The sequence below is a fragment of the Centrocercus urophasianus genome, unplaced genomic scaffold (assembly GCF_019232065.1).
Source record: "Centrocercus urophasianus isolate 14NV4802_14NV808 unplaced genomic scaffold, USGS_Curo_1.0 seq_13, whole genome shotgun sequence".
NCBI lineage: Eukaryota > Metazoa > Chordata > Aves > Galliformes > Phasianidae > Centrocercus > Centrocercus urophasianus.
The window spans coordinates 16,107,947-16,125,632 of NW_024884475.1; positions in this window are offsets into that span (position 1 = coordinate 16,107,947).

Below are 17,686 nucleotides of genomic sequence, written 5' to 3' on the forward strand. Positions count from 1 at the left end.
ATATACGTGGACAATGCTGCAGTGACTTTATCTGATAGATTTATTCCTGCTGGGGATAAAGCCTCCTTTATTGACTTTTCAAAGCATTTCCAGATTTCAGGCCAAGCTCTGCTGTACAGTTTGATTAATTTCTTCTAGCTCATGTAGATCTAGCCCATCTTGTCTTCTGTGCAGATTACTCTCATCCTGCATCTGAAGTGTAAGATTACTACTGTATTTTATTTGCTGTGTTCTGCAAAGCTTCTCACTGATTTTTTAATCCATGGATCACTCCTATTCAGCACTACGAGTAAATTTACTGTATCTTAGAGAAATAGCTTATTTTTATTTTAGACCATATCAAATAACCTTAGATTTTGTTACAATGAGCAGAAGTTTTTGAGCTGCTAAGAACACTGACCGGCTATTGGATATATTCAAACCATTTCTTATTCCTTTTCTGCACTGGAATGGGCTGCCCAGGGAGGTGGTAGAGTCATCGACCCTAGAGGTGTTCAAGGAACATTTGGACATTGTGTTGAGGGACATGGGTTAGTGAGAACTGTTGATGATCAGTGGACAGTTGGACTGGGTGATCCTGTGGGTCTTTTCCAACCTTGGTGATTCTATGATTCTCTGATTCTCTTTCTTTCAGCTGTAATGAGCTAATCCACCTACATGAATACAAAGCAAGTATGAGGAAGAAAGTCTGTAGAAAGAAAGGGGCCGATATTCATTCATGATGTTTGTTTGGAGTTGAGTGAAACCCATAACTTGAAAATGCTTTTTAAAATGTACTAAATTGAACGTGTTTCTCAAAGAGAAGTTGAAATTAAAAGGATCCTGGACCAACAGGGATCCTGCTTTGTGGAGGAGGATTGGATAGTCTCATCTTTTGAAGTCTCTGTGGTAAGAGTTATGGCTGGCATTTCTCATCTATGTGTAAATTCAGTCTTAGTTCAGAACAGAGAGTTTGTGTGTTTTTATTGTATGAGGCCACAGGTAGAATCTAGATGGGACTCTTTGGGTGTGGCAGAGCAGGAGCTGACATGTGATGGCAGCACATACCCATGGCTGTCCACATATGCCCTGTGCTCTGAAATGGAACTGATCCAAAATGACTGGGAATTCCATTTTCCCAAGGAAAATCACTTGAATCCTTCCAAACCATGCCCCAGGGGCATCTTTTTTTTAAGGAGCATGGGCAAGTATCTCATCTGGCCTAAAGATCAGCCTAGGGGAGAGATGGTGATTCCTGTCTTACTTATCAATAGTTTTTCTACCAAAAAAAGTATAAAGTAAAATCATTAAAAAACAAATCTCCCACTTCATTTTTGATCCTAATTTCCCAAGAAGTAGAGAACAGGACAGTCTATGCCTAGTACTGTTACTGCTGGGTTTGTATCTGGAAATTCCACAGAAAAGGCAAAGCTTAGTTCTTAGATTGCTCCTTTTCCTTTTTTTTTTTTTTTTTTCCCCTGAAGGGGGAGGAGAAAATGAAAATTCATTTAAACAGATAACATTCATTAGATATCCAAAACAAATACACTGCCTAATCAAGATGAAAGAACAAGAATACTTCTGATGTTTTAATCTGGAAAATAAACAGTTTGGTATATTGATAGGACTTAATTATGTCCTTTCTTACTTAAATGACTTTCTGTATTAAGACTGTAGATATTAAATTATGCTAAAGTAAAATAATCTTTATCATTATTTAATGTTTCTTTTATACTTGTGAAACTTTTGTGAGGTTAGTCTATAAATCCACATCAAATATTTTAATACAAAGGATGTTGACTTAAACTCATCATCTGCTTAATCAACATTTTTAATTTATTATCAGAAAGAATCAGTAACCTTGATGCACTTCATCTTAATTTATGCTTTCATCAAATAGAGAGAGGGAACTAAATAATAAGTGATCACATTAGAAATGCATTGCAAAGTGTGCACCAGGAAAATAATTCAGCAACATTTGGCAGCAAATATCATCTTCATGCAACCAAACACTGACAATACAGGAACACATTCCTTATCAGAGTGCATTTCTGTTATGGGGCTGAGAACATCTATTACATTCTAAATTATGAGTATAGTTGTACCTACAATAGCACTAGGTTATACTTGACTGTTAAAATTAGTTCTATCATCCTGATGAATGTTTTCTTAAAAATAATCTTTCCAGATTCTTCCTGATTCCTTGTACACGGTGACAGTGAGACAGTCCTTGAGGTGTTCTCCGGCACTTCAATTCTATGAACTTGAGGGCAAACTCAAGCTGAGATTGGCATGTCTGAAAAAAGCACTCCTGTGCCAGCAGCAGGCAGATGCTGAGGGCCAAAAAAAAAAAAAAAAATAGGACTCCCCTACTATCATGCTGTCATGTAATAAAAAAGTATTGAACACTCACTTGGGTTTTGTTTGTTTTTAGCATAGCTTCAGTCTTCTAAAACATTGCTGAAAGCTTTGAAAGGGAATACTGCAACGAGCATTTGCTATCTTCTGCTGTGCTTTCCTTGAAGTTAAAATACATATCCAAATGATGAACTTGAGAGGCATGTGCTTTTCTTTCATTTACAATAACTTGTTTGTCCATTTCTAATCTATTGTCCGTCCAAATGAAACACTGAATATACCACAAACTCAAAGACCAACATGGCGTAGTGACACTGGCTCTCGGTCACAGGGTTTCTGACAGGAGCAAAACCTGGGGCATGGTTTGTAGTTGAAGTCTCAGCAGCTTTGTATGTTTTATAAGCCAGTTCTCATACAAGTGGCTCAAAGGCTCAAGTATTTCAAACAAAGCATTTAAAACTTACATATGGGGTTCATCCTCAGAGTAATAATAATTGATAATTAGTTCCAAGGAAAGAATTTAAACAAAAGACTGTATTTTTCAGAAAGCATCAGTTGTTAATTGCTTCTTCCATGCTGAACATTTTCAAGAACTCATTACTTCCTTTCTGACATCTTGTAGTTGCTGAGAATGCTTTGTCGTAAATAAATGTCCTCAATGGCAACCCTGCACATAGTAGGGGAGTTGATCAAACTAGATGATCATTATGGTTCTTTTCAACCCAGGCTATTCTATGATTCTACGATTTCATCTATCAATCGTGATTCTTCATGCTTTCCTTTTCCCTAATGTATTTTTATTTTCTCATATAAGATTCCACGACGAAAGAAAATATTTGTTTATGACAAATGAAACAATTAACTTGGTTGTATAAAAATGGCATGAATTCAAGGACGGATTTAAATAAGGTAGATCTACCAAATCTCAAAGTAGGAGGAAAGATTAGACTTTGTGCTGGACTCAAACATTTATTTGTGAGAGCCAGGGGTGATGTTTGTTTTCAATAAAATCAATTTTCAAGTGCATAAACATAGCAGAGCCCTAAATTTTTCAGCCAGAAATGATCATCTAAAGACTTGTTTGATAAAATTTTTGGGAGATTATATATGTTCCTACTCATTTCAGCCAAACTGGAGTGCAGGTAATATGAATTCATACAACAGTCTACATGGATAGATGTAATTAGATGCTGTCCCGAGCCATCAGCTGAGGCTGCTTATGCTTTTTATGAGAGAAAAGCCAATGGAAAATCTTAGTCAAAGTTTATTGATGTTCAAGCCATACAAAATCACTGTCAGGACTGGAAGAAGTAAATGGATACAGAGTCCCATCCAGTTGACTCTCTCCCATTAGATATATGTAAGCACTGGTAAAATCTGGATTAGTGAACTTAGTGACTATGAACAGATTATTAGTTTTTTTCTTTTTATCCCAGAAGAATGAAGTGAGGCTTTATTTTTTCATGTGTTCTACTTGATGAATGTGTTTTTCTCAATGTTATTATCTGTCTGTACTGAGAACATTTTCAGTAAAAATCTTGTTTAGGAACCACATGAAACTGACACAAAGCATATGCATCCCCAGATTTATTTGTCTTTTTGCAAAGTGTGTTTCGATTACTACATATACCCTTTTAAAAGCTGCTGAAGTATAAAGGCTTTTACCATTTGGTGGAGTAGCTATTTTACATTACTACTTTATGGAGTCACATTGTAATCTGTCAAGCACCCCTTTGTAATTATTAGTGAATCTAAAATGACAGAGTTCATTCCTTGACACCTTGTATGACAGTGAAAAATAAGATTTTTCATGTAAATCGCTTGCAATGTAGACTAATTGGCACACTAATTGACTTTTACTATAATTTTAGTTTATTGTTTATTGCTTTTAGATTGTTAGCTGACATGCATTTTTCTACTAGAACACAGTAGATATTGTTTTCGTAAAGACAAATGTGCTTTAATTGCACTGTAACAGTGAGATGTCTGGATTTTCTGTTTGAATAACCTATGTACCTCAGGTGTTTGCTTTTTGTTTGTTTTTTTTTTCAGGGACTTTATCTCCAGTAAAGTTCAAATTGTATTTTAACCTGGTTTGTGAGCAACAGAGTATGTTGGCATTACATATGTAAAGAAATTAGGATAAACCAGACCTCAGACGTTCTGTTTGAAGTTCAAGCTCACCCAGTCTAACATTATTCAAGTACTAGGAACATTTACCATCCAATTAGTTTAGGTCAATCAGCTGTATGGTTTATTGGTCTCCAGATAATCCTTAACAGGTTATTTAAATCCATTAAATCCAAAAGTAAGTTTAAGTAACATTAAGAACTTTTCATAGGCCCAGAAATAGAAAAAAGTTCCAGATCAAATTTCAAGCATTCCTTTGTAGACATGCAGGAGGGAAAAAGACTTGATAGTATGAATTAGTCTCAGATTTAAATCTATATTTCTAGATTTTATAATGCCAATGTCAATCACTGACTGCATTTTATTAAAATTAACTTAACAGCTGTGATTTATGTATATAGTATGTCAAGGGATCTAGCTGATAAATTCCAGTTCCTAAAAAAAGTAAGGCCGTTTTTCGCTTGACATAATAAATCTCAGGATGGAGTACTGACCAATGCCTAGACTCTGTTCAGATTTTTCATCAGGAAAAACATCCTTTTTTATTTTATTTATTTATTTTATTTATTTATTTATTGACATCATCAATAAAATCAGCCTGTTTCATTTAAAGCATATTTTATTTTTTAGTGTATACAAATATTACATCATCTTTATTTTTAAGCATCTATTCACAGTAATGTTATTACCCATAAGTTTCATACTGGTAGTGCTGAGAATACTGAGAATTGTTTTCCCTTCATCCACACAGACAAGTGAAGTTAATTTTCTCATACTGCAGTCCACTTTTAACACCATATAGAATACTTAGACACATGTTTAACTGTGATGCGAATTATGGTGCCTAACACAATAAATTACAATGACTATCTAGTACAAGGAGCTCACATTCTAAAACTCTGTTACAGCCCTTTTAAAGCTCTGCTTAGAAAACTGGTTTGTCCTTATTATTGACTGGGGAGATAGATACAGGTCTATTTTTCTTCAGGGTTAACTGAGCCACACAAAATGATCAGTTAGAACTTGCGCAAGTGTGGCAGAGGTGGGAGTACAACTCCAATTTCTCCAAAAATAAAACTTCACTGCTTCTTGTGGATAAAATGTAGTTGTTTACAAATAATTTCACAACCTGTGGAGAATTTAAGTGTGGCAAATGAAAATACATGTGTAAATTCAGAGAGTGGCAAATAAAAGGATGCACACAACTTTTTAGTGGAACCTTAGATATTTGAATATGAAACCAAGTATTCATTACAAATGGGGGAAGTTTAACTTGCTAGTTATTATTTTGAGCACCAACATTCAAAGTTCTTATTGTGGAAAAAGATTCAAGGCACTGATGGGCAGAGTACTTTTAAAGATTAACTTCATGGAATAATTGACACAAAGAAATTAGAGACTCAGATATTTTGTCATCTAGTTAAATTCTGGGAAAGCAGAAGGCAAATACTGAAAGGCATTGCTGAAAACTATTTATGATGAAAATCCCAGTGTAATTCCCATGTTTTTTTCAGTGAAGTAAGTAGTCTGAAGAAAACAGAGCAAGATGAAAACCTGACTGCAGTAGCTTATGAGCTATTACATGACTTTCAGTGACAAACAAAGCCTTCTATATTGTCACATTAAGCAGAATAAAATGTATGGATGAGTAAAGTAGTAAAAGTAGTACTTTCCTACTACAGGAAAAGAAGAACAAAGATATGGACAATTTATTCAGAGACAAGAAGAAAAGGCTTTAAACTGAAAGAGTGTAGATTTCGACTGGATATTAAGCAAAAATTCTTCACTATGAGAGTGGTGAGACACTGGAACAGGTTGCCCACCAAGGTTGTGGACACTCCTGCCCTGGAGGCCAGGCTGGATGGGGCTTTGAGCAACTTGGTCTAGTGGGAGGTGTCCCTGCCTGTATCGGGGGGGTGGAACTAGGTGATCTTAAAGGTCTCTTCCAACCCAAACCGTTCTATGATTCTGTTCAAGAAGATTCATAACAAATACTGAGATTTGTATAGATTGTGAAAAAAGGAGAAAGAAATGTGTCTGACAAGTGCCAAGTACCTGTCACAACAAGTGCAGCATCAGACAAACAGAGAAACAGAGAGCTGGAGAAACAGAGAGCAACACTAAAAAGCCAACCTGCTGAACTTTTCAGAGATGAAGATGTAAGTGTGGTTTCCTAAGTGCTCCTGTTGGAAAGAGACATGCACGGAAATCATTACTATAACAATATCATTAATAATTCCATTCAACATCATCATTAAGTGTCCACATATTTAATTTGCTTCTGGTGCTCAAGATGGTTTTCCAATCCTGGAAGTTCAAGGAAGATGGAACCTCCCATTGTGGTTGAGTTCAGTAGACTGTTTTTCAAGAAGACCATTTACATTCTGGTGAAGCTACTAGCATAAATCAGCCTTTCAATTTGATTAATTAAGCAGTGTGTTGGATTTACTCTTAAAACTGCTCAGACCAGAAGCCTGTATTTTTCTCAGTGCTGCTTCAAACCAGGGGATAAAAAAAAAATCATAATTAAAAAAAAAAAAAAATTTAAATGGAAGTGCTTTCATATCATCAAAGACATGCAGAACTTCAAGAATTTTAAATACAATGAAAGGCTATCTGTAATATTTTCTGTTGTGTCAAAACACTTTCTGTTGTGTCAGAGAATGTGATACATAAGAGAACACATTTTATATCAGCTGTGTATATGGGACACTATTTTCTCCTGTACAGCCTCATGAGTTCAGCTCATATTCTACTCTGAAAACGTTCACTCTGACCTAGGATGAATGCCTTTCCCACTGTGGTCTAGAATGGGAATTACCTGGCTTATCAGATAGGGTGCTAAGCTGTTGGGAAGCAGCAGGATGCCAGCACACAGATACATCTCATGGTTTTCCATGATACCTAATATCTCCTTGGGAATTCCAGTGGGTATTTGAGACAAAAACAAAATACACAGATGAAGTGCTTTGTGGCAGTGGAGGAACAGAAGAAGGCCAAGTGCTGGCTGATATGTCCTGTGTTGAAGCAAGGCCCTCTCCCAAATGTGGAAGACTACCTCGAGCAAGAGGTTAAAGACAGGGATGTTCCAATGATGGAAAAGCTGTTGGACCTGAAAGCAGAAAGAGAAAGAATTGAATTCCAGGTGAACAGGAGAGAGAAAACACTTCATATTCCTCTAAGACAAAGCTACAGATGGGTAGATGGAGGCTGAGGGGTAGGAGGAAGAGCTGAAAGGCAAATTCACAGGATAATAGGGTAGATGGCATACATGGGCATCAGGAGGACCAAAATGAAAGCCAAGAAACGCTGAATAGCAGCGAGAAAGTATAATCAGAGTGAAGCAGTGGTTGAAATTGACTTTTTAAGACCAAGCAAAGGATATTTGAACAGGGAGAAGATTGGCTGTCGTTCAGGAGGAAGGATGAAAGAACAGGATTGGAGGCCAGAGGAGATACAAATAGATAGAGAAAATTCTGAGGAAGAAAAGAATGCTGACTGTATCAAAATGAGAAACAGCGATAGAGGAAGGACTTTTGAAAGGGTAAGAGAATGGAAATCTCCAGAGCAGAAGGAGACGTTGTAAGTGAATGAAAAATAATGCTGATATGGCTGATGAATCTTCATAAAGGCATCTCTTCAAATAAATAGAAAATTACCTGCTGATTTCAGTGAGGATATCAATTCAGCTGTAAGGATGTGGAGACTGTAAAGTTTTGAACAGGGGCAGCACAGACTACGTACTTGTCCAACAATTATGTACTGTTTTAAAATCATTTATTGGGGTCCTATTCCAAGTTTGGTAAAAATAATTCACTTGGGAATATGTGTGTATGTGTGTGTGAGAAGTTCTTCAGTTGTCTGTGACCCTAAGTGGACTATAACTGCTCCAATTTTAACACCTCAGTTACAGCAGATGATAATTCTTTACATACCCATCTGTCCAATAGCAGATGCCTGTGGCAAGATTTAAAATTTACCTCTAAAAATTGCCTTTTGGTCTAATAACATAGGCCTTGTTAATGTTAATTGATGTTTGCTATCTGAATCCTTGGAAAGCCACTTCAAAGTTTACTTTCAGCCTTCAGTCTGTATCCTAACTTTTCTTTAAACTCTCTGTGAAAGTATTTCTGGTTGTCAAGCAAATACTGTTTCTAATTAATTTAACTTTAAAAATTCTCTTTCCTTATATAAGCAGAGGAATATTTAGTTAGTGTAATGCCCCACATGTGAAACATTGAGTATCAACTACACAATAACTTTGCTCTGAGAAAACATTCTGGAGTGGTCTGTGTGTCAACTTTTATTATTTCTCATTAACCTTTTAGCACTCAACTTTCTGTTTCCAGTATCAGAGAGCAGTATCTGCATCAGCCAGTAGTTCCTCCTGCCATTGGACACTAATACACACCGAGGAAACGTGTATTTTTTCATTCCTTTTAGACCACACACATTTGCTTATGACAACAACTGAAATTCTTGGAGAATTGCTACGGCTTTTTTTTTCTCTCTCTGAAATGAATTCTTCCCTGAAGCATAATGCATACTGCTACTTTGCTGAATCGTTTTTCTGCTAATTCTTTTTTCCTCCAGCACAAACTTTTCAGTGCTTGCAGTGTGCTATATTTTAAAATTCTTGGGACTGTTGATCATTTTTTCTGTCATTTCTCACCTATCTTGTGCAATTTCCCTCACTTTATTCTGCTAAGTCTTACTCTTGCTACATCATATTACAGATTTTCAGTCTTTTTTACCTTAACACCCTTGGTATTGAGTTGAATGAACTTCTTGCAGGCTTTTTGGAGGATAGTATTGTCAGTTGAAAGACTTCTAAGACTTCTGTGAATTGTCAGGTACCATTTATGTTTGCCCACATTAGTCATGGCTCTGGATTTTCATATTCTGTCTTCTGAGCTGCAGTCTCCTCTCTGACATGCTCTGTCTGAATCATCTCTATTGGTCTTGTGGGCTTTTTGTTTGTTTGTTTTTCCACTTCTGTCCCAGTAATTTGTTTTAAAAGAATAATTACTAGCAGGGCAGCTCCTACTGTAGTGGTAGTATGCTTTTATAATATTCTAAATTTGGATGTATTTTGTTAGTATCACACTCCTCTGAGTGGCTTACATTAACTGTGTAACTGCTGTGCAGTGTAAATACTCTTCTTCTAAGAAATTTCATACAACTGCCAGGTTAGCCATGGCAACATTTTAGTGTTCTTGAAATTGTACCTGTGTTCTACCAATTTTAGTAAAAATACTTTTGAAATTGAATCAGTATGAATGTCTCATACTGATGTTTCATACTCATGTTTCACTGACTAGAAATGGTGAGCCATGCATCACAAATGCTACCCAGGCATTCTGTAATCTACTCACAGGTTGCGGTATGCAAAACAAGCATTTCAAATACCCACCATACATATTCCAAAAGTATATAGCTGAAGAAAATAATACCATGATATCTAGTATAAAATGACTTTCTCATTGGTTCCATTATATTATTAATCTTTGTAGCTGGTATTCATGGCGTATTTTCCTTTTTATTGCCTTCTATGCATTTTTTTATAGTTCACCTCAATGATATTCAGTTTTTATAATACCCAAAGTCTTGAATATGCCATATTCAAAATGTCTGCTCTTAGTTTCCAGGGTCCTGCCAACAAAATAATTTAACCTACACATTCATTTCACACTGCTGAGCCTTGGCTTTGCAGCTTTAGCAGTCGCTCTTCTGTCTGAACACATCTCCGTTCCACCTTTTCATCATTTTTTTCTCCCTGTCCCACTTAATTTGTGCTCATTTCATGAGGCATAGCATATCTCGTAATGCAGTATATATTCTTCTGCCCTGACTTGTTTTACAGTAAGCATGCAAATGCACAGGTTTTGGTAAGCCTTGCTGATATCTTTTCTGAAACTATCCTTGTGGCTGTAATTCTAGTCATTTTATAATTGCAAAAATTAAAATGCTGAAAGTATACAAAACTTCTGGTCATTTTGTAATTTTATATGTTTATAATTTTATGAAGATGGGAAAATTACGTATATCAACATTATCACAGATTCTGTTTTATTTCTTTACCGAAGACAGTCATTTTCCACTAGGATATATTTTGTGGTCATATTATTTTGGCACACAAAGACTATCCTAATGCCACAGACAGCATTTGTAGTAACCCTTCTTAACCATTTATCAAATTATATGTATTTTAATGCATTTTGATAAAATTATTTTCTTTTTTTGGTCACTGATAGAGAATGTGTGCATTCTCTTAATCTTAAAAATGTGCCTTCTTTAAAACGCAGCTTTTGTGATTTAGATTTACAGAGGGTCAATTATTAGATGAGTACTGCCATTTGACTAGAGTAGAATAAGAGTTACACACAGAAAAAATATTCTCTCTTTCTTCAAATAGTGTATGTGTTTCTCCATGCTATCATTTCCCTTTTAATATTTTAATAACTTGTTTTTTGCACCTTTTTCTAGGCATAGCTGTTTACCCACAATCTTGCTTTCTTTCAGGTTCTGATCCACTTCCTCATCTTCTGTAAGCTACGAACTTCTAAATTCAGTTTGTAACAAACCTGCTACAAACTTTTCTAAATGTTCACTTGTCCCTCAGGAATTCAACTTTCGTTTTATTTTCTCTAATACACATTGAACACCTTGTCACTTTGGTTCCATTATGTCCTGTCATTTATATTATAATAAGTCATTCCTGAGTTAATCAACATCTCTTCTACAATGCTTATTAATATGACGCATTGCGATGATCCTTCTTCTGTGACCATTAAATTTTAAAAGCGTTCCTATCTCTCTTTGAAAGGGATTTCTAAATTTTACTATTTGTTTTTCATTATTTTCCCCACCCTCCATGCTGTTCTAATTTCCTTTGTCTTACATACCCTTGTCAAATGAGCTATTTTTCTTTGCCTAGTTTTTCTGCTTTTTTGAGGGGGTAGGTGGGGGAAATAATTTTCTCGGATCATTTATCCTAATGGTACCAATAATTATTCATATGAAAGTAAAACCCATGAGACCCAGTATGGTGAGCTCCTATTATCCTGAGTGCTATACAAACAGAGTCATTGCCAGAGGTCAACAGGACACAAAGTTTTGTATTTTGGTTGCACGTGATGTAAAAGAAGGTGCATTAAGGGATCATAACAGAGCAAGATAAGGAGAGCATTAGATACACTTGGGCCTGAACTCATTAATTTTCAGCACCTGCACCTAGTTGAATCTAGTTACCCTGAGGCCCCGCAGAGTCTGCAAATACAGCTGGAATGAAGCACTTTGGCAATAGGAGTCTGCTGGCTACCAAAGTGACTTGACGTTTTAGTCCCTCGGAAGACCTGTAAATTCTGGAAAGCTACGCTAAGACTTGACATAATATAGCTTTTCAATGCAGGCAAATCCTTGCATCAAGTAATTTTCAAAAATTTTTTATATGGCCGGTGTTCATTGCCATTTCTAAAATTCTTTGGCAGTATAAATCTGATAAATCTGCCATGAGGAAAGGAAACCTTAATTACTCAGCATTTTAAAACTCTTGACTGAGGTATCAGAGGAGAAAAGTAAGTGTTTTTATCATGTTTTCTTCATTCTTACAGTATGCTATTGTATTCTAGGTCAGTTTATGCAAGTTTAAAGGCAAATCAAGGGTCTTTTTATCATTGCTTTTGTATGCTCTTTGTCAGAGACGTTTTCTGACATGGAACGTTTATCTGAATTGTCTTATGAACAAATATAACTATAGAGTCTACCTCTTAAAATAAATTTTCCACTCTTCTTTCACAGATGTCCTTCAAATATTGGCAGAATGTCAACCCAACCTCTCTTCTTTACACTTTACTGCCTTATCTGAGTATGCAAAAGACACTTAGTGAACTTTGCAATCATAGTAATGCCTGTATTTATACCTTCATCCTGCAGAACAGGAAAACAGAACAAGTTTCTTTGCTTCAAATTCCATTCAACCTGTCTTTTAAACCACGCTGCATACCACACTGGAAACCCAGTCTGGGGAAAGTAGCATTCCATTATCATTTCTACTTAGCTTCTTCTTCACAGGCCAGTAGGCCCAAGCTCTCAGTAATTTTGTTGCTTATCACTGAGCTGCCAGCAACTTAATGACATGTATTTTATAATGCAATGCTTACAAATAAATATCATATTTCAGAGGTTATTGCATCAGAATCCAACTTGCAAAGTCAAAAATTGCATTTGATTTTTCATTGACTTATACTGTAGACTTGTATCTGCAGGTCAGGTCTGTACCTGAATGTTATGGTGCTATAATTTGGATGATGATTATGCTATTTAAAAATAGTGTGCACCTTAAAGTGAAAATGTAAGTATAGGGTACTTCAGATGGAGATTGCTTAATTCTGTTCCTGTGTTGAATATCTATATCGTTATGTAGCACGTTGGTTTTTGTAGGATAATGAACACTTGAGGAGTGTAGTACAGCTTTAAATATATATCATATATTTAAAGTGGGAGAACATGCACTTTAAGACAAGCCTCTTTGGTTTCTCTAATCACTCAGACTTTTCCAACCCTAAAAACTTCCAAGTTTTCACTTCTAGTTAAATATTTGAACTGCAGATCATTTTTTTTCTGAGGTATATTAGCTTTCATTTTTCCCATGTTAAATCTCATGGGCAGTTAGCCAGCTTCTTTATTACTCCTCCTATAATCTTTTAACCCTCCCTTCATTTTCTGCTTTCTGAACCCTTTATGCTAGAATCAAAGTGATTTCTGGAACATATGTGCACACAGCTACATCCATTTAAAATTGCTAAATGTACCTCTTTCCTTGAAGAATGGAATGGATTTGTATTCTTTGTAGCTTTGCACTGATGTAATGTCACTGGTTTCTAAAACACTGCTTAATGTGAGAGAAGAGTCAGGCAGCATGGTCCTGATTTGAAGCCTACTGTTGAAAAGACCCTTATTGAATTCAGTAGGCTTGAGATTTAGACATAAATCTGTGAAGCCAAATGATAGGGTCAATGGTTTAGTACTCTATAAATTTCATTTAATAAATGAATGCAAAATTTGATCCAAAATGTCCCCATAAATTTATACTCTCTTTTCACATCCTTTAAATCAATATGGATGCAACACAATGAATGTATCAGTGTCAAACTTCCAATAGCTCTGCCACTGTTGTCTTTTGTTTTACATGCCGTTTCTTTTAAAGATAGGAAAACAAACACCTCTATGTTGTTCATTTTTAATAACTATATAAATTCAAATTCAGAGTGACTTCTGGGGTTTTATTTCAATTATTTTTTAAAAAATTATTGTACACTCTAAGAAAAAAACAAAAAATTTTAACCCCTTGTAATGTGTCTTAATGAAGCAACTGTTAGAAATCTAGGAAAGAAAAGTCTGTAACAGCAGCAATGACAGTGTTAATGATGCTACTGCATCATACAGAGCCTGCAGAGGGCATTTAGGCCTTCTTCAGAAAGTTATGGGAGGATGTTGATGTATCTCATAAAGCTGACAGGTCGTCGCTATCCATTGTCTCACAGAACAGATTAATAGATTCATTGGTTCTTACTGGACAAAAATTCACAGCAGATAGAATTTATCCTGAAAAGTTGCTGCATTCTGCTTGCTGGTACAAAATGCTCTTTAGCTTTCCATCTTTCAATTGTTGGCAGGTACTTAAATAAGAAACACAGAGAACCAGTTTACAGTTATGGGTCTCTGTCCTCACTCATAATTATGGTTCTTAGATAGATTTTTAAAAGCATTTTTGTCCAGAATAGAACATTACATAGACCCCGGGGGCACAATTAATCATTCTCCAGATATGTCAACAGTGTGATACAAGAGTTGGAAAATTTCATGCTTTTTTTTCTTTTTTCTGATGTGTTGAATGGAAATTTAAAAAAAAAAAAAAAAAAAAAAAAAAAATTATTTGGCAGTACACCTCAGATCATTACAAAATAGTCTACTGTGGCACTCCAACCTTGACAGCCACAGATCAGGTCTGGAGAAAACTTACAGAGCCAAAGGGGACTTGTAAAGCCAAACTGATCTTCATTCTCTTATCCTAAATACCTTCATCTGAGGCACTTCAATATATTTGTTATAAAGAGGGATGAAAAAGAGGAAAAAACTGATGTATTTACAGTGAAAAAAATAGAGAAGTGGTTTAATGCCTACTAAAGTTGATAAAGATTTAGCATTTGTATGAGTGTTACTTCTGATGGGACCAAGTAATGAATGGCTCATCAAGGCCAAGTGTAGGATTCATAACCTGGTTCTATATCATCTTGGAGCTGATCTGAAAACTGTTTCATCATAGTCTCTGTGTCCAATGCTTTTCAAACCATGTATAAAAAAATTACAAAACCTCAGATGAGAGCAAGCATTGCTAGTTTATTCCCTGCCATTATAAAATAAATGCTATATATGTGGACTCACAACTTACTGGTTTTTACAACTGTAATCTTCTATTACATCACTCATTCCTGAATACTGGGAAATGTTTCGCAATAACTCTTACATGATATTACCAGTCTCACAGTGTTATTTGAAATAATGTCTTAGGCTTGATTACTGATTGCTTCTAGTTTTCTCTCTATGTATCTCTGTTTTCTTTTATTTAACTGAAGTGTGTTTGGAATTTAACTTAAACTAAACTGCTTCCATGGAGGATTTTTGATCCCTGACTATCTGGAGCACTAGTATTGGCTTAAATATCCTCTTTTCAATTCCACAGCCAAATCCTACTGAGTCATGAAAACAGCCTTCGTTAAAAAGAAGCCAAAGCAATGCAAGACATATTTCATTGCCTTTATTACCCTGCACGTAGCAGGTGGGTTGAAAGTAGATGATCATTATGGTCCTTTTCAACCCAGGCCATTTTATGATTCTATGGTAGTGTATAGGTTACAGAATTTAGAAAGGTCTTGTCACAAAGTTATTTCTTCAATGCTAGTGAGTGTGTGGATCTTCTAAAAAGAGAACATTCATCTTTAATTATCCTCAGGCTATTGGGAAGTAACTAGCTAACTGGTTGTAAACTAGGGTGAAAAATATATTCTCTGAAGGTAAAGGATGCTTTTGATGTTCTATTTTGATGCCTAACAGTGATACAGCAATTTTTAAATGCTATTTATTTTTTGGTGGAAGATCATGGTCAAACTAAGGCCATGGATCAATGAATTGGAATACAGTTTATGAAATTTATGAAGACAGAAAATGTTCAGGCTCTCTTCTGCTATTCTCTTAATTGTTGGCTGTGAAGAAAATAGGATGTCCTCAGTGTTAAGGAGTTGAGCTAGAGTTTAGAGTATCATCACTGAATACCTACTTTTCTCATACATTTTTTATACAGGCTTACATGTACTGTATGAAAACTAGGATAAAATATTCCTCTGATGTATAGCTTTGTACTTCAAAACTAAATTATGATTCTCAAATGCATTGAAATGTTGTACAGGTAGAAGTCAAATTAATGGTAACAAGTTGAGGGAATGGGGTATAATTTCTAAGTGATGTATTTTAACTAAAGTTTTAGGTCAAGCAGGCTCCAGTAAACACATACTCTCCAGCCTGCCAGTTCTAACCAGTGTGTGTTCTCATCAAAACATTCAGTGGCATGGATAGTCAGAGCTTCTAGGGCTTACCTGAGGCTCTAGTGCTATTTTTTACTTCTAGTGCTGCATCTTGCTCTCCGCCTTTAGGAAAAGTGAATATATGGTAATCATTTTGCTATTTCAGAATTACAGGAAAAAAGAGGAGGGAGGACTATACCTTCGGGTTCTTTAGTTCCTTCTGTTACCCTGAAACACTCCAATCTTTAAAACAAATACAAAAAAATGGAGTTTCTACTCATTGAGGGCAGCAACTCACAAAAAACCATTTGTTATTTAGCAAGCTTTTGACAAAAGCCTACATTTAAAAAAAAAAAAAAAAAAAAAAAAAAAAAAAAAAAAAAAGGTAATATCTCCTTCTTCCTGCACTCCAGCCTTCAAATTGCCATCTGATAGTTCAATTCCACGTAAGACTTCCAGGTGGTTTATAGGAATCTAATTGCTCTTTGGGTAGTCTGTCCATCAAAAGGACTAAATACCTCCACCTCAGTAAATTCGGGTTCAGGGAATTAGAATAGCTCATTTGCCAGATCTGGCTAGGTTTGTGACTCTTCAGTCTGCACCTGATGATGTCTCTGAAAGGTGTAGCCAGAGATGTACTCTGTAAAATGTGTGCTGGAAGAAGGCTTTTAGTGATCCAAGCTTGTCTATCTTATCTCTTCTGCCAGAAAAATATTCCCTTTGGAATCCACAGCTTATGGCCTTCTTTCTAACCCATTTCAGTTACAGCAAGTCAGATAAGTGAGCCCTGTAATTTAAATAGGTTGAGCCAACCTGGCTCATCTTCAGAGAAACATGTTAGGGAATGATTATATGAGCAATTGTCAGGAGACAGGAAGCTGAGCTTGGGCAAGAGAGGAGGAGAAATAACCCCTAAGAGAAGGTCAGTGGTGAACAACTGTTGGGCACTGCAGAAGGGAATTGGTTGCACTAGCACATCTGGGTCTGGAAGACAACAGCTGCCCATACCTCAGAGGATGCTGTTCTAGGGGCTGAAGAACAAAAGATGTAGAATGTGTACCAAGAGATACCAAAAAGAATAACTGCATCACTAGTTTTAATGCCAGGTGATTCTGGAAAGTTTCTTTAGCATTCTTTTACATGGCTACTAAGAACATGGCTACTAAGCAAGGATGCCCTCTTGAATAAGTACAACAAGAGGCAGTTTTATCTGCTTTCTTCACTGCCCGTTCTTTGTGCTCTGGTGGAAAGTCCACGGCACCCACAATTGACTGGAGAAAATGAATGTTAAGCATAATACTTGATACATCTTGCCAATAAAAATGTCATGTAAGCCAAATGGATTGACTTTACACTGAAAGATGTAAGAAATGCTCATGCAGTCATGACTGCTGTTTCTCTTATGGGGGTTGTATTCTTCTTTGTAAAGTGATAACTGGAGGTGACATTTTATATGCCCTAGATGTTGGTTTTGTTTTCCTTTTGTTCCAGTGAGCAGCTGACTAAAGGCTGACCCGTTTGTTTCTAAAACACTTCCCTGTCACTGATGCAGTTTCAGTGTGATCAGCTCTTTCATGAAGTCAAAACCTAAAGTAGTCTTTAGGGCTTTTACTGATGCACAGCACAGTAGGCTTTTC